The sequence below is a fragment of the Danio rerio genome, chromosome 1 (genome assembly GCF_052040795.2).
Source record: "Danio rerio strain M-AB ecotype USA chromosome 1, GRCz13ab, whole genome shotgun sequence".
In the NCBI taxonomy this organism is placed as follows: Eukaryota; Metazoa; Chordata; class Actinopteri; order Cypriniformes; family Danionidae; genus Danio; species Danio rerio.
The window spans coordinates 30,025,077-30,045,581 of record NC_141021.1 but is presented as its reverse complement, the minus strand read 5'-3'; positions in this window follow the sequence as shown (position 1 = coordinate 30,045,581).

Sequence of the window (20,505 nt, the reverse complement as noted above, 5' to 3'; positions counted from 1 at the left end):
TTTAACATGTTTAACAGTGCATGAAATGTTGTCTAAAACAAAAAGAAAATGCTTTTTAGTGGCTGGATCTGGTTTCATCACATTCTGAATTGAACGTTGAAAATGAGCTTTTCAGAGCCAGCAGAGGTCAAAATAAGCAGTAATGCAAACTCAGTCATAGACATAGATTTTCACTTGCAACTTGCTTTAACATGTTTAACAGTGCATGAAATGTTGTCTAAAACAAAAAGAATGATGCATTTTAGTGGCTGGATCTGGTTTTATCACATTCTGAATTGAACGTTGAAAATGAGCTTTTCAGAGCCAGCAGAGGTCAAAATAAGCAGTAATGCAAACTAAGTCATAGACATAGATTTTCACTTGCAACTTGCTTTAACATGTTTAACAGTGCATGAAATGTTGTCTAAAACAAAAAGAATAATGTATTTTAGTAGCTGGATCTGGTTTTATCACATTCTGTATTGGACGTTGAAAATGAGCTTTACTCAGCCAGCAGAGGTCAAAATAAGCAGTAATGCAAACTCAGTCAGAGACATATATTTTCACTTGCAACTTGCTTTAACATGTTTAACTGCATGAAATGTTGTCTAAAACAAAAAGAATGATGCGTTTTTGTAGCTGGATCTGGTTTTATCACATTCTGAATTGAACATTGAAAATGAGCTGTTCTCAGCCAGCAGAGGTCAAAATAAGCAGTAATGCAAACTCAGTCAGAGACATAGATTTTTACTTGCAACTTGCTTTAACATGTTTAACAGTGCATGAAATGTTGTCTAAAACAAAAAGAATGATGCATTTTTGTGGCTGGATCTGGTTTTATCACATTCTGAATTGAACGTTGAAAATGAGCTGTTCTCAGCCAGCAGAGGTCAAAATAAGCAGTAATGCAAACTCAGTCAGAGACATAGATTTTCACTTGCAACTTGCTTTAACATGTTTAACAGTGCATGAAATGTTGTCTAAAACAAAAAGAATGATGCATTTTTGTGGCTGGATCTGGTTTTATCACATTCTCCATTGGACGTTGAAAATGAGCTTTACTCAGCCAGCAGAGGTCAAAACAAGCAGTAATGCAAACTCGGTCAGAGACATAGATTTTCACTTGCAACTTGCTTTAACATGTTTAACAGTGCATGAAATGTTGTCTAAAACAAAAAGAATGATGCATTTTAGTGGCTGGATCTGGTTTTATCACATTCTGAATTGAACGTTGAAAATGAGCTTTTCAGAGCCAGCAGAGGTCAAAATAAGCAGTAATGCAAACTCAGTCATAGACATAGATTTTCACTTGCAACTTGCTTTAACATGTTTAACAGTGCATGAAATGTTGTCTAAAACAAAAAGAATGATGCATTTTTGTGGCTGGATCTGGTTTTATCACATTCTCCATTGGACGTTGAAAATGAGCTTTACTCAGCCAGCAGAGGTCAAAACAAGCAGTAATGCAAACTCAGTCAGAGACATAGATTTTCACTTGCAACTTTCTTAAACATATTTAACAGTGCTTGAAATGTTGTCTAAAACAAAAAGAAAATGCTTTGTAGTGGCTGGATCTGGTTTTATCACATTCTAAATTGAACGTTAAAAATTAGCTTTTCAGAGCCAGCAGAGGTCAAAATAAGCAGTAATGCAAACTCAGTCATAGACATAGATTTTCACTTGCAACTTGCTTTAACATGTTTAACAGTGCATGAAATGTTGTCTAAAACAAAAAGAATGATGTATTTTAGTAGCTGGATCTAGTTTTATCACATTCTGTATTGGACGCTGAAAATGAGCTTTACTCAGCCAGCAGAGGTCAAAATAAGCAGTAATGCAAACTCAGTCAGAGACTTAGCTTTTCACTTGCAACTTGCTTTAACATGTTTAACAGTGCATGAAATGTTGTCTAAAACAAAATAATGATGCATTTTAGTAGCTGGATCTGGTTTTATCACATTCTGCATTGGACGTTGAAAATGAGCTTTTCAGAGCCAGCAGAGGTCAAAATAAGCAGTAATGCAAACTCAGTCAGAGACATATATTTTCACTTGCAACTTGCTTTAACATGTTTAACTGCATGAAATGTCTAAAACAAAAAGAATGATGCATTTTAGTAAATGGATCTGGTTTTATCACATTCTGCATTGGACGTTGAAAATGAGCTTTACTCAGCCAGCAGAGGTCAAAACAAGCAGTAATGCAAACTCAGTCAGAGACATAGATTTTCACTTGCAACTTGCTTTAACATGTTTAACAGTGCATGAAATGTTGTCTAAAACAAAAAGAATGATGCATTTTAGTGGCTGGATCTGGTTTTATCACATTCTGAATTGAACGTTGAAAATGAGCTGTTCTCAGCCAGCAGAGGTCAAAATAAGCAGTAATGCAAACTCAGTCAGAGACATAGATTTTCACTTGCAACTTGCTTTAACATGTTTAACAGTGCATGAAATGTTGTCTAAAACAAAAAGAATGATGCATTTTAGTAGATGGATCTGGTTTTATCACATTCTGTATTGAACGTTGAAAATGAGCTGTTCTCAGCCAGCAGAGGTCAAAACAAGCAGTAATGCAAACTCAGTCAGAGACATAGATTTTCACTTGCAACTTGCTTTAACATGTTTAACAGTGCATGAAATGTTGTCTAAAACAAAAAGAATAATGTATTTAAGTAGCTCGATCTGGTTTTATCACATTCTGTATTGGACGTTGAAAATGAGCTTTACTCAGCCAGCAGAGGTCAAAATAAGCAGTAATGCAAACTCAGTCATAGACATAGATTTTCACTTGCAACTTGCTTTAACATGTTTAACAGTGCATGAAATGTTGTCTAAAACAAAAAGAATGATGCATTGTAGTAGCTGGATCTGGTTTTATCACATTCTGCATTGGACGTTGAAAATGAGCTTTACTCAGCCAGCAGAGGTCAAAATAAGCAGTAATGCAAACTCAGTCAGAGACATAGATTTTCACTTGCAACTTTCTTAAACATATTTAACAGTGCATGAAATGTTGTCTAAAACAAAAAGAAAATGCTTTTTAGTGGCTGGATCTGGTTTTATCACATTCTGAATTGAACGTTGAAAATGAGCTTTTCAGAGCCAGCAGAGGTCAAAATAAGCAGTAATGCAAACTCAGTCAGAGACATATATTTTCACTTGCAACTTGCTTTAACATGTTTAACTGCATGAAATGTTGTCTAAAACAAAAAGAATGATGCATTTTTGTAGCTGGATCTGGTTTTATCACATTCTGAATTGAACATTGAAAATGAGCTGTTCTCAGCCAGCAGAGGTCAAATTAAGCAGTAATGCAAACTCAATCAGAGACATAGATTTTTACTTGCAACTTGCTTTAACATGTTTAACAGTGCATGAAATGTTGTCTAAAACAAAAAGAATGATGCACTTTTGTGGCTGGATCTGGTTTTATCACATTCTGAATTGAACGTTGAAAATGAGCTTTTCAGAGCCAGCAGAGGTCAAAATAAGCAGTAATGCAAACTCAGTCATACACATAGATTTTCACTTGCAACTTGCTTTAACATGTTTAACAGTGCATGAAATGTTGTCTAAAGCAAAAAGAAAATGCTTTTTAGTTGCTGGATCTGGTTTTATCACATTCTGTATTGGACATTGAAAATGCGCTTTACTCAGCCAGCAGAGGTCAAAATAAGCAGTAATGCAAACTCAGTCAGAGACATAGATTTTCACTTGCAACTTGCTTTAACATGTTTAATAGTGCATGAAATGTTGTCTAAAACAAAAAGAAAATGCTTTTTAGTGGCTGGATCTGGTTTTATCACATTCTGAATTGAACGTTGAAAATTAGCTTTACAGAGCCAGCAGAGGTCAAAATAAGCAGTAATGCAAACTCAGTCAGAGACATATATTTTCACTTGCAACTTGCTTTAACTTGTTCAACAGTGCATGAAATGTTGTCTAAAACAAAAAGAATGATGCATTTTTGTGGCTGGATCTGGTTTTATCACATTCTGAATTGAACGTTGAAAATGAGCTGTTCTCAGCCAGCAGAGGTCAAAATAAGCAGTAATGCAAACTCAGTCAGAGACATAGATTTTCACTTGCAACTTGCTTTAACATGTTTAACAGTGCATGAAATGTTGTCTAAAACAAAAAGAATGATGCATTTTTGTGGCTGGATCTGGTTTTATCACATTCTGCATTGGACGTTGAAAATGAGCTTTACTCAGCCAGCAGAGGTCAAAACAAGCAGTAATGCAAACTCAGTCAGAGACATAGCTTTTCACTTGCAACTTGCTTTAACGTGTTTAACAGTGCATGAAATGTTGTCTAAAACAAAAAGAATGATGCATTTTAGTAGCTGGATCTGAATTTATCACATTCTGCATTGGACGTTGAAAATGAGCTTTACTCAGCCAGTAGAGCTCAAAATAAGAAGTAATGCAAACTCAGTCAGAGACATAGATTTTCACTTGCAACTTTCTTATACATATTTAACAGTGCATGAAATGTTGTCTAAAACAAAAAGAAAATGCTTTTTAGTGGCTGGATCTGGTTTTATCACATTCTGAATTGAACGTTGAAAATGAGCTTTTCACAGCCAGCAGAGGTCAAAATAAGCAGTAATGCAAACTCAGTCATAGACATAGATTTTCACTTGCAACTTGCTTTAACATGTTTAACAGTGCATGAAATGTTGTCTAAAACAAAAAGAATGATGCATTTTTGTGGCTGGATCTGGTTTTATCACATTCTGAATTGAACGTTGAAAATGAGCTGTTCTCAGCCAGCAGAGGTCAAAATAAGCAGTAATGCAAACTCAGTCAGAGACATAGATTTTTACTTGCAACTTGCTTTAACATGTTTAACAGTGCATGAAATGTCGTCTAAAACAAAAAGAATGATGCATTTTAGTAGCTGGATCTGGTTTTATCACATTCTGCATTGGACGTTGAAAATGAGCTTTTCAGAGCCAGCAGAGGTCAAAATAAGCAGTAATGCAAACTCAGTCAGAAACATAGATTTTCACTTGCAACTTGCTTTAAAATGTTTAACAGTGCATAAAATGTTGTCTAAAACAAAAATAATGATGCATTTTATTAGCTGGATCTCAATTTATCACATTCTGCATTGGATGTTGAAAATGAGCTTTACTCAGCCAGTAGAGCTCAAAATAAGCAGTAATGCAAACTCAGTCAGAGACATAGATTTTCACTTGCAACTTTCTTAAACATATTTAACAGTGCATGAAATGTTGTCTAAAACAAAAAGAAAATGCTTTTTAGTGGCTGGATCTGGTTTTATCACATTCTGAATTGAACGTTGAAAATGAGCTTTTCGCAGCCAGCAGAGGTCAAAATAAGCAGTAATGCAAACTCAGTCATAGACATAGATTTTCACTTGCAACTTGCTTTAACATGTTTAACAGTGCATGAAATGTTGTCTAAAGCAAAAAGAAAATGCTTTTTAGTGGCTGGATCTGGTTTTATCACATTCTGAATTGAACGTTGAAAATGAGCTTTTCAGAGCCAGCAGAGGTCAAAATAAGCAGTAATGCAAACTCAGTCAGAGACATAGATTTTCACTTGCAACTTGCTTTAACATGTTTAACAGTGCATGAAATGTTGTCTAAAACAAAAAGAATGATGCATTTTAGTAGCTGGATCTGGTTTTATCACATTCTGCATTGGACGTTGAAAATGAGCTTTTCAGAGCCAGCAGAGGTCAAAATAAGCAGTAATGCAAACTCAGTCAGAGACATAGATTTTCACTTGCAACTTGCTTTAACTTGTTTAACAGTGCATGAAATGTTGTCTAAAACAAAAAGAATGATGCATTTTTGTGGCTGGATCTGGTTTTATCACATTCTGAATTGAACGTTGAAAATGAGCTTTTCAGAGCCAGCAGAGGTCAAAATAAGCAGTAATGCAAACTCAGTCATAGACATAGATTTTCACTTGCAACTTGCTTTAACATGTTTAACAGTGCATGAAATGTTGTCTAAAACAAAAAGAATGATGCATTTTAGTAGCTGGATCTGGTTTTATCACATTCTGTATTGGACGTTGAAAATGAGCTTTACTCAGCCAGCAGAGGTCAAAATAAGAAGTAAGGCAAACTCAGTCATAGACATAGATTTTCACTTGTAACTTGCTTTAACATGTTTAACAGTGCATGAAATGTTGTCTAAAACAAAAAGAATGATGCATTTTAGTAGCTGGATCTGGTTTTATCACATTCTGCATTGGACGTTGAAAATGAGCTTTACTCTGCCAGCAGAGGTCAAAACAAGCAGTAATGCAAACTCAGTCAGAGACATAGATTTTCACTTCCAACTTGCTTTAACATGTTTAACAGTGCATGAAATGTTGTCTGAAACAAAAAGAATGATGCATTTTTGTAGCTGGATCTGGTTTTATCACATTCTGCATTGGACGTCGAAAATGAGCTTTTCAAAGCCAGCAGAGGTCAAAATAAGCAGTAATGCAAACTCAGTCAGAGACATAGATTTTCACTTGCAACTTGCTTTAACTTGTTTAACAGTGCATGAAATGTTGTCTAAAACAAAAAGAATGATGCATTTTTGTGGCTGGATCTGGTTTTTTCACATTCTGAATTGAAAGTTGAAAATGAGCTTTTCAGAGCCAGCAGAGGTCAAAATAAGCAGTAATGCAAACTCAGTCATAGACATAGATTTTCACTTGCAACTTGCTTTAACTTGTTTAACAGTGCATGAAATGTTGTCTAAAACAAAAAGAATAATGTATTTTAGTAGCTGGATCTGTCTTTATCACATTCTGTATTGGACGTTGAAAATGAGCTTTACTCAGCCAGCAGAGGTCAAAATAAGCAGTAATGCAAACTCAGTCATAGACATAGATTTTCACTTGTAACTTGTTTTAACATGTTTAACAGTGCATGAAATGTTGTCTAAAACAAAAAGAATCATGCATTTTAGTAGCTGGATCTGGTTTTATCACATTCTGCATTGGACGTTGAAAATGAGCTTTACTCAGCCAGCAGAGGTCAAAACAAGCAGTAATGCAAACTCAGTCAGAGACATAGATTTTCACTTGCAACTTTCTTAAACATATTAACAGTGCATGAAATGTTGTCTAAAACAAAAAGAAAATGCTTTTTAGTGGCTGGATCTGGTTTTATCACATTCTGAATTGAACGTTGAAAATGAGCTTTTCAGAGCCAGCAGAGGTCAAAATAAGCAGTAATGCAAACTCAGTCAGAGACATAGATTTTCACTTGCAACTTGCTTTAACATGTTTAACAGTGCATGAAATGTTGTCTAAAACAAAAAGAATGATGCATTTTAGTAGCTGGATCTGGTTTTATCACATTCTGCAATGGACGTTGAAAATGAGTTTTTCAGAGCCAGCAGAGGTCAAAATAAGCAGTAATGCAAACTCAGTCAGAGACATAGATTTTCACTTGCAACTTGCTTTAACTTGTTTACAGTGCATGAAATGTTGTCTAAAACAAAAAGAATGATGCATTTTTGTGGCTGGATCTGGTTTTATCACATTCTGCAATGGACGTTGAAAATGAGCTTTTCAGAGCCAGCAGAGGTCAAAATAAGCAGTAATGCAAACTCAGTCAGAGACATAGATTTTGACTTGCAACTTGCTTTAACTTGTTTACAGTGCATGAAATGTTGTCTAAAACAAAAAGAATGATGCATTTTTGTGGCTGGATCTGGTTTTATCACATTCTGAATTGAACGTTGAAAATGAGCTTTTCAGAGCCAGCAGAGGTCAAAATAAGCAGTAATGCAAACTCAGTCATATACATAGATTTTCACTTGCAACTTGCTTTAACATGTTTAACAGTGCATGAAATGTTGTCTAAAACAAAAAGAATAATGTATTTTAGTAGCTGGATCTGGTTTTATCACATTCTGTATTGGACGTTGAAAATGAGCTTTACTCAGCCAGCAGAGGTCAAAATAAGCAGTAATGCAAACTCAGTCATAGACATAGATTTTCACTTGCAACTTGCTTTAACATGTTTAACAGTGCATGAAATGTTGTCTAAAACAAAAAGAAAATGCTTTTTATTGGCTGGATCTGGTTTTATCACATTCTGAATTGAACGTTGAAAATGAGCTTTTCAGAGCCAGCAGAGGTCAAAATAAGCAGTAATGCAAACTCAGTCATAGACATAGATTTTCACTTGCAACTTGCTTTAACATGTTTAAAAGTGCATGAAATGTTGTCTAAAACAATAAGAATGATGCAATTTATTAGCTGGATCTCAATTTATCACATTCTGCATTGGATGTTGAAAATGAGCTTTACTCAGCCAGTAGAGCTCAAAATAAGCAGTAATGCAAACTCAGTCAGAGACATAGATTTTCACTTGCAACTTTCTTTAACATAATTAACAGTGCATGAAATGTTGTCTAAAACAAAATGAAAATGCTTTTTAGTGGCTGGATCTGGTTTTATCACATTCTGAATTGAACGTTGAAAATGAGCTTTTCGCAGCCAGCAGAGGTCAAAATAAGCAGTAATGCAAACTCAGTCATAGACATAGATTTTCACTTGCAACTTGCTTTTAGAATTTTTTTTTTTTCATCTTTATTTTTGACAGGACAGTAGAGAATTGACAGGAAAGCATGGGGAGCAGAGAAAGGGAAAGGACCGGCACAGGACCACAAGGCGGAACCGAAACCGGGTCGCCGCGAGCACCGGAGCGAGCGCATGCGTCGACGCACCAACCACCACACCACCGGTCGCCGACGCAACTTGCTTTAACATGTTTAACAGTGCATGAAATGTTGTCTAAAGCAAAAAGAAAATGCTTTTTAGTGGCTGGATCTGGTTTTATCACATTCTGAATTGAACGTTGAAAATGAGCTTTTCAGAGCCAGCAGAGGTCAAAATAAGCAGTAATGCAAACTCAGTCAGAGACATAGATTTTCACTTGCAACTTGCTTTAACATGTTTAACAGTGCATGAAATGTTGCCTAAAACAAAAAGAATGATGCATTTTAGTAGCTGGATCTGGTTTTATCACATTCTGTATTGGACGTTGAAAATGAGCTTTACTCAGCCAGCAGAGGTCAAAACAAGCAGTAATGCAAACTCAGTCAGAGACATAGATTTTCACTTGCAACTTTCTTAAACATATTAACAGTGCCTGAAATGTTGTCTAAAACAAAAAGAAAATGCTTTTTAGTGGCTGGATCTGGTTTTATCACATTCTGAATTGAACGTTGAAAATGAGCTTTTCTCAGCCAGCAGAGGTCAAAATAAGCAGTAATGCAAACTCAGTCAGAGACATAGATTTTCACTTGCAACTTGCTTTAACATGTTTAACAGTGCATGAAATGTTGTCTAAAACAAAAAGAATGATGCATTTTAGTAGCTGGATCTGGTTTTATCACATTCTGCAATGCACGTTGAAAATGAGCTTTTCAGAGCCAGCAGAGGTCAAAATAAGCAGTAATGCAAACTCAGTCAGAGACATAGATTTTCACTTGCAACTTGCTTTAACTTGTTTACAGTGCATGAAATGTTGTCTAAAACAAAAAGAATGATGCATTTTTGTGGCTGGATCTGGTTTTATCACATTCTGAATTGAACGTTGAAAATGAGCTTTTCAGAGCCAGCAGAGGTCAAAATAAGCAGTAATGCAAACTCAGTCATAGACATAGATTTTCACTTGCAACTTGCTTTAACATGTTTAACAGTGCATGAAATGTTGTCTAAAACAAAAAGAATGATGCATTTTAGTAGCTGGATCTGGTTTTATCACATTCTGTATTGGACGTTGAAAATGAGCTTTACTCAGCCAGCAGAGGTCAAAATAAGCAGTAATGCAAACTCAGTCATAGACATAGATTTTCACTTGCAACTTGCTTTAACATGTTTAACAGTGCATGAAATGTTGTCCAAAACAAAAAGAATGATGCATTTTAGTAGCTGGATCTGGTTTCATCACATTCTGCATTGGACGTTGAAAATGAGCTTTACTCAGCCAGCAGAGTTAGAAATATGAAGTAATGCAAACTCAGTCAGAGACATAGATTTTCACTTGCAACTTTCTTAAACATATTTAACAGTTCATGAAATGTTGTCTAAAACAAAAAGAAAAGGCTTTTTAGTGGCTGGATCTGGTTTTATCACATTCTGAATTGAACGTTGAAAATGAGCTTTTCAGAGCCAGCAGAGGTCAAAATAAGCAGTAATGCAAACTCAGTCATGGACATAGATTTTCACTTGCAACTTGCTTTAACATGTTTAACAGTGCATGAAATGTTATGTAAAACAAAAAAAATGATGCATTTTAGTAGCTGGATCTGGTTTTATCACATTCTGTATTGGACGTTGAAAATGAGCTTTACTCAGCCAGCAGAGGTCAAAATAAGCAGTAATGCAAACTCAGTCAGAGACATAGATTTTTACTTGCAACTTGCTTTAACATGTTTAACAGTGCATGAAATGTTGTCTAAAACAAAAAGAATGATGCATTTTAGTAGCTGGATCTGAATTTATCACAATCTGCATTGGACGTTGAAAATGAGCTTTACTCAGCCAGTAGAGCTCAAAATAAGAAGTAATGCAAACTCAGTCAGAGACATAGATTTTCACTTGCAACTTTCTTAAACATATTTAACAGTGCATGAAATGTTGTCTAAAACAAAAAGAAAACGCTTTTTAGTGGCTGGATCTGGTTTTATCACATTCTGAATTGAAAGTTGAAAATGAGCTTTTCACAGCCAGCAGAGGTCAAAATAAGCAGTAATGCAAACTCAGTCATAGACATAGATTTTCACTTGCAACTTGCTTTAACATGTTTAACAGTGCATGAAATGTTGTCTAAAACAAAAAGAATGATGCATTTTTGTGGCTGGATCTGGCTTTATTACATTCTGAATTGAACGTTGAAAATGAGCTGTTCTCAGCCAGCAGAGGTCAACATAAGCAGTAATGCAAACTCTGTTATAGACATAGATTTTCACTTGCAACTTGCTTTAACATGTTTAACAGTGCATGGAATGTTGTCTAAAACAAAAAGAATGATGCATTTTAGTAGCTGGATCTGGTTTTATCACATTCTGCATTGGACGTTGAAAATGAGCTTTACTCAGCCAGCAGAGGTCAAAATAAGCAGTAATGCAAACTCAATCAGAGACATAGCTTTTCACTTGCAACTTGCTTTAACATGTTTAACAGTGCATGAAATGTTGTCTAAAACAAAAAGAAAATGCTTTTTAGTGGCTGGATCTGGTTTTATCACATTCTGAATTGAACGTTGAAAATGAGCTTTTCACAGCCAGCAGAGGTCAAAATAAGCAGTAATGCAAACTCAGTCATAGAAATAGATTTTCACTTGCAACTTGCTTTAACATGTTTAACAGTGCATGAAATGTTGTCTAAAACAAAAAGAATGATGCATTTTTGTGGCTGGATCTGGTTTTATCACATTCTGAATTGAACGTTGAAAATGAGCTTTTCTCAGCCAGCAGAGGTCAAAATAAGCAGTAATGCAAACTCAGTCATAGACATAGATTTTCACTTGCAACTTGCTTTAACATGTTTAACAGTGCATGAAATGTTGTCTAAAACAAAAAGAATGATGCATTTTAGTAGCTGGATCTGGTTTTATCACATTCTGCAATGGACGTTGAAAATGAGCTTTTCAGAGCCAGCAGAGGTCAAAATAAGCAGTAATGCAAACTCAGTCAGAGACATAGATTTTCACTTGCAACTTGCTTTAACTTGTTTACAGTGCATGAAATGTTGTCTAAAACAAAAAGAATGATGCATTTTTGTGGCTGGATCTGGTTTTATCACATTCTGAATTGAACGTTGAAAATGAGCTTTTCAGAGCCAGCAGAGGTCAAAATAAGCAGTAATGCAAACTCAGTCATAGACATAGATTTTCACTTGCAACTTGCTTTAACATGTTTAACAGTGCATGAAATGTTGTCTAAAACAAAAAGAATGATGCATTTTAGTAGCTGGATCTGGTTTTATCACATTCTGTATTGGACGTTGAAAATGAGCTTTACTCAGCCAGCAGAGGTCAAAATAAGCAGTAATGCAAACTCAGTCATAGACATAGATTTTCACTTGCAACTTGCTTTAACATGTTTAACAGTGCATGAAATGTTGTCTAAAACAAAAAGAATGATGCATTTTAGTAGCTGGATCTGGTTTCATCACATTCTGCATTGGACGTTGAAAATGAGCTTTACTCAGCCAGCAGAGTTCAAAATATGCAGTAATGCAAACTCAGTCAGAGACATAGATTTTCACTTGCAACTTTCTTAAACATATTTAACAGTTCATGAAATGTTGTCTAAAACAAAAAGAAAAGGCTTTTTAGTGGCTGGATCTGGTTTTATCACATTCTGAATTGAACGTTGAAAATGAGCTTTTCAGAGCCAGCAGAGGTCAAAATAAGCAGTAATGCAAACTCAGTCATGGACATAGATTTTCACTTGCAACTTGCTTTAACATGTTTAACAGTGCATGAAATGTTATGTAAAACAAAAAAAAATGATGCATTTTAGTAGCTGGATCTGGTTTTATCACATTCTGTATTGGACGTTGAAAATGAGCTTTTCACAGCCAGCAGAGGTCAAAATAAGCAGTAATGCAAACTCAGTCATAGACATAGATTTTCACTTGCAACTTGCTTTAACATGTTTAACAGTGCATGAAATGTTGTCTAAAACAAAAAGAATGATGCATTTTTGTGGCTGGATCTGGCTTTATTACATTCTGAATTGAACGTTGAAAATGAGCTGTTCTCAGCCAGCAGAGGTCAACATAAGCAGTAATGCAAACTCTGTTATAGACATAGATTTTCACTTGCAACTTGCTTTAACATGTTTAACAGTGCATGGAATGTTGTCTAAAACAAAAAGAATGATGCATTTTAGTAGCTGGATCTGGTTTTATCACATTCTGCATTGGACGTTGAAAATGAGCTTTACTCAGCCAGCAGAGGTCAAAATAAGCAGTAATGCAAACTCAATCAGAGACATAGCTTTTCACTTGCAACTTGCTTTAACATGTTTAACAGTGCATGAAATGTTGTCTAAAACAAAAAGAAAATGCTTTTTAGTGGCTGGATCTGGTTTTATCACATTCTGAATTGAACGTTGAAAATGAGCTTTTCACAGCCAGCAGAGGTCAAAATAAGCAGTAATGCAAACTCAGTCATAGAAATAGATTTTCACTTGCAACTTGCTTTAACATGTTTAACAGTGCATGAAATGTTGTCTAAAACAAAAAGAATGATGCATTTTTGTGGCTGGATCTGGTTTTATCACATTCTGAATTGAACGTTGAAAATGAGCTTTTCTCAGCCAGCAGAGGTCAAAATAAGCAGTAATGCAAACTCAGTCATAGACATAGATTTTCACTTGCAACTTTCCTAAACATATTTAACAGTGCATGAAATGTTGTCTAAAACAAAAAGAAAATGCTTTTTAGTGGCTGGATCTGGTTTTATCACATTCTGATATGAAAGTTGAAAATGAGCTTTTCACAGCCAGCAGAGGTCAAAATAAGCAGTAATGCAAACTTAGTCAGAGACATAGATTTTCACTTGCAACTTGCTTTAACATATTTAACCGTGCATGAAATGTCGTCTAAAACAAAAAGAATGATGCATTTTAGTAGCTGGATCTGGTGTTATCACTTTCTGAATTGAACGTTGAAAATGAGCTTTTCTCAGCCAGCAGAGGTCAAAATAAGCAGTAATGCAAACTCAGTCATAGACATAGATTTTCACTTGCAACTTGCTTTAACATGTTTAACAGTGCATGAAATGTTGTCTAAAACAAAAAGAATGATGCATTTTAGTAGCTGGATCTGGTTTTATCACATTCTGCAATGGACGTTGAAAATGAGCTTTTCAGAGCCAGCAGAGGTCAAAATAAGCAGTAATGCAAACTCAGTCAGAGACATAGATTTTCACTTGCAACTTGCTTTAACTTGTTTACAGTGCATGAAATGTTGTCTTAAACAAAAAGAATGATGCATTTTTGTGGCTGGATCTGGTTTTATCACATTCTGAATTGAACGTTGAAAATGAGCTTTTCAGAGCCAGCAGAGGTCAAAATAAGCAGTAATGCAAACTCAGTCATAGACATAGATTTTCACTTGCAACTTGCTTTAACATGTTTAACAGTGCATGAAATGTTGTCTAAAACAAAAAGAATGATGCATTTTAGTAGCTGGATCTGGTTTTATCACATTCTGTATTGGACGTTGAAAATGAGCTTTACTCAGCCAGCAGAGGTCAAAATAAGCAGTAATGCAAACTCAGTCATAGACATAGATTTTCACTTGCAACTTGCTTTAACATGTTTAACAGTGCATGAAATGTTGTCTAAAACAAAAAGAATGATGCATTTTAGTAGCTGGATCTGGTTTCATCACATTCTGCATTGGACGTTGAAAATGAGCTTTACTCAGCCAGCAGAGTTCAAAATATGCAGTAATGCAAACTCAGTCAGAGACATAGATTTTCACTTGCAACTTTCTTAAACATATTTAACAGTTCATGAAATGTTGTCTAAAACAAAAAGAAAAGGCTTTTTAGTGGCTGGATCTGGTTTTATCACATTCTGAATTGAACGTTGAAAATGAGCTTTTCAGAGCCAGCAGAGGTCAAAATAAGCAGTAATGCAAACTCAGTCATGGACATAGATTTTCACTTGCAACTTGCTTTAACATGTTTAACAGTGCATGAAATGTTATGTAAAACAAAAAAAAATGATGCATTTTAGTAGCTGGATCTGGTTTTATCACATTCTGTATTGGACGTTGAAAATGAGCTTTTCACAGCCAGCAGAGGTCAAAATAAGCAGTAATGCAAACTCAGTCATAGACATAGATTTTCACTTGCAACTTGCTTTAACATGTTTAACAGTGCATGAAATGTTGTCTAAAACAAAAAGAATGATGCATTTTTGTGGCTGGATCTGGCTTTATTACATTCTGAATTGAACGTTGAAAATGAGCTGTTCTCAGCCAGCAGAGGTCAACATAAGCAGTAATGCAAACTCTGTTATAGACATAGATTTTCACTTGCAACTTGCTTTAACATGTTTAACAGTGCATGGAATGTTGTCTAAAACAAAAAGAATGATGCATTTTAGTAGCTGGATCTGGTTTTATCACATTCTGCATTGGACGTTGAAAATGAGCTTTACTCAGCCAGCAGAGGTCAAAATAAGCAGTAATGCAAACTCAATCAGAGACATAGCTTTTCACTTGCAACTTGCTTTAACATGTTTAACAGTGCATGAAATGTTGTCTAAAACAAAAAGAAAATGCTTTTTAGTGGCTGGATCTGGTTTTATCACATTCTGAATTGAACGTTGAAAATGAGCTTTTCACAGCCAGCAGAGGTCAAAATAAGCAGTAATGCAAACTCAGTCATAGAAATAGATTTTCACTTGCAACTTGCTTTAACATGTTTAACAGTGCATGAAATGTTGTCTAAAACAAAAAGAATGATGCATTTTTGTGGCTGGATCTGGTTTTATCACATTCTGAATTGAACGTTGAAAATGAGCTTTTCTCAGCCAGCAGAGGTCAAAATAAGCAGTAATGCAAACTCAGTCATAGACATAGATTTTCACTTGCAACTTGCTTTAACATGTTTAACAGTGCATGAAATGTTGTCTAAAACAAAAAGAATGATGCATTTTAGTAGCTGGATCTGGTTTTATCACATTCTGCAATGGACGTTGAAAATGAGCTTTTCAGAGCCAGCAGAGGTCAAAATAAGCAGTAATGCAAACTCAGTCAGAGACATAGATTTTCACTTGCAACTTGCTTTAACTTGTTTACAGTGCATGAAATGTTGTCTAAAACAAAAAGAATGATGCATTTTTGTGGCTGGATCTGGTTTTATCACATTCTGAATTGAACGTTGAAAATGAGCTTTTCAGAGCCAGCAGAGGTCAAAATAAGCAGTAATGCAAACTCAGTCATAGACATAGATTTTCACTTGCAACTTGCTTTAACATGTTTAACAGTGCATGAAATGTTGTCTAAAACAAAAAGAATGATGCATTTTAGTAGCTGGATCTGGTTTTATCACATTCTGTATTGGACGTTGAAAATGAGCTTTACTCAGCCAGCAGAGGTCAAAATAAGCAGTAATGCAAACTCAGTCATAGACATAGATTTTCACTTGCAACTTGCTTTAACATGTTTAACAGTGCATGAAATGTTGTCTAAAACAAAAAGAATGATGCATTTTAGTAGCTGGATCTGGTTTCATCACATTCTGCATTGGACGTTGAAAATGAGCTTTACTCAGCCAGCAGAGTTCAAAATATGCAGTAATGCAAACTCAGTCAGAGACATAGATTTTCACTTGCAACTTTCTTAAACATATTTAACAGTTCATGAAATGTTGTCTAAAACAAAAAGAAAAGGCTTTTTAGTGGCTGGATCTGGTTTTATCACATTCTGAATTGAACGTTGAAAATGAGCTTTTCAGAGCCAGCAGAGGTCAAAATAAGCAGTAATGCAAACTCAGTCATGGACATAGATTTTCACTTGCAACTTGCTTTAACATGTTTAACAGTGCATGAAATGTTATGTAAAACAAAAAAAAATGATGCATTTTAGTAGCTGGATCTGGTTTTATCACATTCTGTATTGGACGTTGAAAATGAGCTTTACTCAGCCAGCAGAGGTCAAAATAAGCACTAATGCAAACTCAGTCAGAGACATAGATTTTCACTTGCAACTTTCTTAAACATATTTAACAGTGCATGAAATGTTGTCTAAAACAAAAAGAATGATGCATTTTTGTGGCTGGATCTGGCTTTATTACATTCTGAATTGAACGTTGAAAATGAGCTGTTCTCAGCCAGCAGAGGTCAACATAAGCAGTAATGCAAACTCTGTCATAGACATAGATTTTCACTTGCAACTTGCTTTAACATGTTTAACAGTGCATGGAATGTTGTCTAAAACAAAAAGAATGATGCATTTTAGTAGCTGGATCTGGTTTTATCACATTCTGCATTGGACGTTGAAAATGAGCTTTACTCAGCCAGCAGAGGTCAAAATAAGCAGTAATGCAAACTCAATCAGAGACATAGCTTTTCACTTGCAACTTGCTTTAACATGTTTAACAGTGCATGAAATGTTGTCTAAAACAAAAAGAAAATGCTTTTTAGTGGCTGGATCTGGTTTTATCACATTCTGAATTGAACGTTGAAAATGAGCTTTTCAGAGCCAGCAGAGGTCAAAATAAGCAGTAATGCAAACTCAGTCATAGAAATAGATTTTCACTTGCAACTTGCTTTAACATGTTTAACAGTGCATGAAATGTTGTCTAAAACAAAAAGAATGATGCATTTTTGTGGCTGGATCTGGTTTTATCACATTCTGAATTGAACGTTGAAAATGAGCTTTTCTCAGCCAGCAGAGGTCAAAATAAGCAGTAATGCAAACTCAGTCATAGACATAGATTTTCACTTGCAACTTGCTTTAACATGTTTAACAGTGCATGAAATGTTGTCTAAAACAAAAAGAATGATGCATTTTAGTAGCTGGATCTGGTTTTATCACATTCTGCAATGGACGTTGAAAATGAGCTTTTCAGAGCCAGCAGAGGTCAAAATAAGCAGTAATGCAAACTCAGTCAGAGACATAGATTTTCACTTGCAACTTGCTTTAACTTGTTTACAGTGCATGAAATGTTGTCTAAAACAAAAAGAATGATGCATTTTTGTGGCTGGATCTGGTTTTATCACATTCTGAATTGAACGTTGAAAATGAGCTTTTCAGAGCCAGCAGAGGTCAAAATAAGCAGTAATGCAAACTCAGTCATAGACATAGATTTTCACTTGCAACTTGCTTTAACATGTTTAACAGTGCATGAAATGTTGTCTAAAACAAAAAGAATGATGCATTTTAGTAGCTGGATCTGGTTTTATCACATTCTGTATTGGACGTTGAAAATGAGCTTTACTCAGCCAGCAGAGGTCAAAATAAGCAGTAATGCAAACTCAGTCATAGACATAGATTTTCACTTGCAACTTGCTTTAACATGTTTAACAGTGCATGAAATGTTGTCTAAAACAAAAAGAATGATGCATTTTAGTAGCTGGATCTGGTTTCATCACATTCTGCATTGGACGTTGAAAATGAGCTTTACTCAGCCAGCAGAGTTCAAAATATGCAGTAATGCAAACTCAGTCAGAGACATAGATTTTCACTTGCAACTTTCTTAAACATATTTAACAGTTTATGAAATGTTGTCTAAAACAAAAAGAAAAGGCTTTTTAGTGGCTGGATCTGGTTTTATCACATTCTGAATTGAACGTTGAAAATGAGCTTTTCAGAGCCAGCAGAGGTCAAAATAAGCAGTAATGCAAACTCAGTCATAGACATAGATTTTCACTTGCAACTTGCTTTAACATGTTTAACAGTGCATGAAATGTTATGTAAAACAAAAAAAATGATGCATTTTAGTAGCTGGATCTGGTTTTATCACATTCTGTAATGGACGTTGAAAATGAGCTTTACTCAGCCAGCAGAGGTCAAAATAAGCACTAATGCAAACTCAGTCAGAGACATAGATTTTCACTTGCAACTTTCTTAAACATATTTAACAGTGCATGAAATGTTGTCTAAAACAAAAAGAAAACGCTTTTTAGTGGCTGGATCTGGTTTTATCACATTCTGAATTGAAAGTTGAAAATGAGCTTTTCACAGCCAGCAGAGGTCAAAATAAGCAGTAATGCAAACTCAGTCATAGACATAGATTTTCACTTGCAACTTGCTTTAACATGTTTAACAGTGCATGAAATGTTGTCTAAAACAAAAAGAATGATGCATTTTTGTGGCTGGATCTGGCTTTATTACATTCTGAATTGAACGTTGAAAATGAGCTGTTCTCAGCCAGCAGAGGTCAAAATAAGCAGTAATGCAAACTCTGTCATAGACATAGATTTTCACTTGCAACTTGCTTTAACATGTTTAACAGTGCATGGAATGTTGTCTAAAACAAAAAGAATGATGCATTTTAGTAGCTGGATCTGGTTTTATCACATTCTGCATTGGACGTTGAAAATGAGCTTTACTCAGCCAGCAGAGGTCAAAATAAGCAGTAATGCAAACTCAGTCAGAGACATAGATTTTCACTTGCAACTTTCTTAAACATATTTAACAGTGCATGAAATGTTGTCTAAAACAAAAAGAAAATGCTTTTTAGTGGCTGGATCTGGTTTTATCACATTCTGAATTGAACGTTGAAAATGAGCTTTTCAGAGCCAGCAGAGGTCAAAATAAGCAGTAATGCAAACTCAGTCAGAGACATAGATTTTCACTTGCAACTTGCTTTAATATGTTTAACAGTGCATGAAATGTTGTCTAAAACAAAAAGAATGATGCATTTTTGTGGCTGGATCTGGTTTTATCACATTCTGAATTGAACGTTGAAAATGAGCTGTTCTCAGCCAGCAGAGGTCAAAATAAGCAGTAATGCAAACTCAGTCAGAGACATAGATTTTCACTTGCAACTTGCTTTAACATGTTTAACAGTGCACAAAATGTTGTCTAAAACAAAAAGAATGATGCATTTTTGTGGCTGGATCTGGTTTCATCACATTCTGAATTGAACGTTGAAAATGAGCTGTTCTCAGCCAGTAGAGGTCAAAATAAGCAGTAATGCAAACTCAGTCAGAGACATAGATTTTCACTTGCAACTTGCTTTAACATGTTTAACAGTGCATGAAATGTTGTCTAAAACAAAAAGAATGATGCATTTTAGTAGCTGGATCTGAATTTATCACAATCTGCATTGGACGTTGAAAATGAGCTTTACTCAGCCAGTAGAGCTCAAAATAAGAAGTAATGCAAACTCAGTCAGAGACATAGATTTTCACTTGCAACTTTCTTAAACATATTTAACAGTGCGTGAAATGTTGTCTAAAACAAAAAGAAAATGCTTTTTAGTGGCTGGATCTGGTTTTATCACATTCTGAATTGAACGTTGAAAATGAGCTTTTCAGAGCCAGCAGAGGTCAAAATAAGCAGTAATGCAAACTCAGTCAGAGACATATATTTTCACTTGCAACTTGCTTTAACATGTTTAACAGTGCATGAAATGTTGTCTAAAACAAAAAGAATGATGCATTTTAGTAGCTGGATCTGGTTTCATCAAATTCTGTATTGGACGTTGAAAATGAGCTTTACTCAGCCAGCAGAGGTCAAAATAAGCAGTAATGCAAACTCAGTCAGAGACATATATTTTCACTTGCAACTTGCTTTAACATGTTTAACAGTGCATGAAATGTTGTCTAAAACAAAAAGAATGATGCATTTTAGTAGCTGGATCTGATTTTATCACATTCTGAATTTAACATTGAAAATGAGCTTTACTCAGCCAGCAGAGGTCAAAATAAGCAGTAATGCAAACTCAGTCAGAGACATAGATTTTCACTTGCAACTTTCCTAAACATATTTAACAGTGCATGAAATGTTGTCTAAAACAAAAAAAAAATGCTTTTTAGTGGCTGGATCTGGTTTTA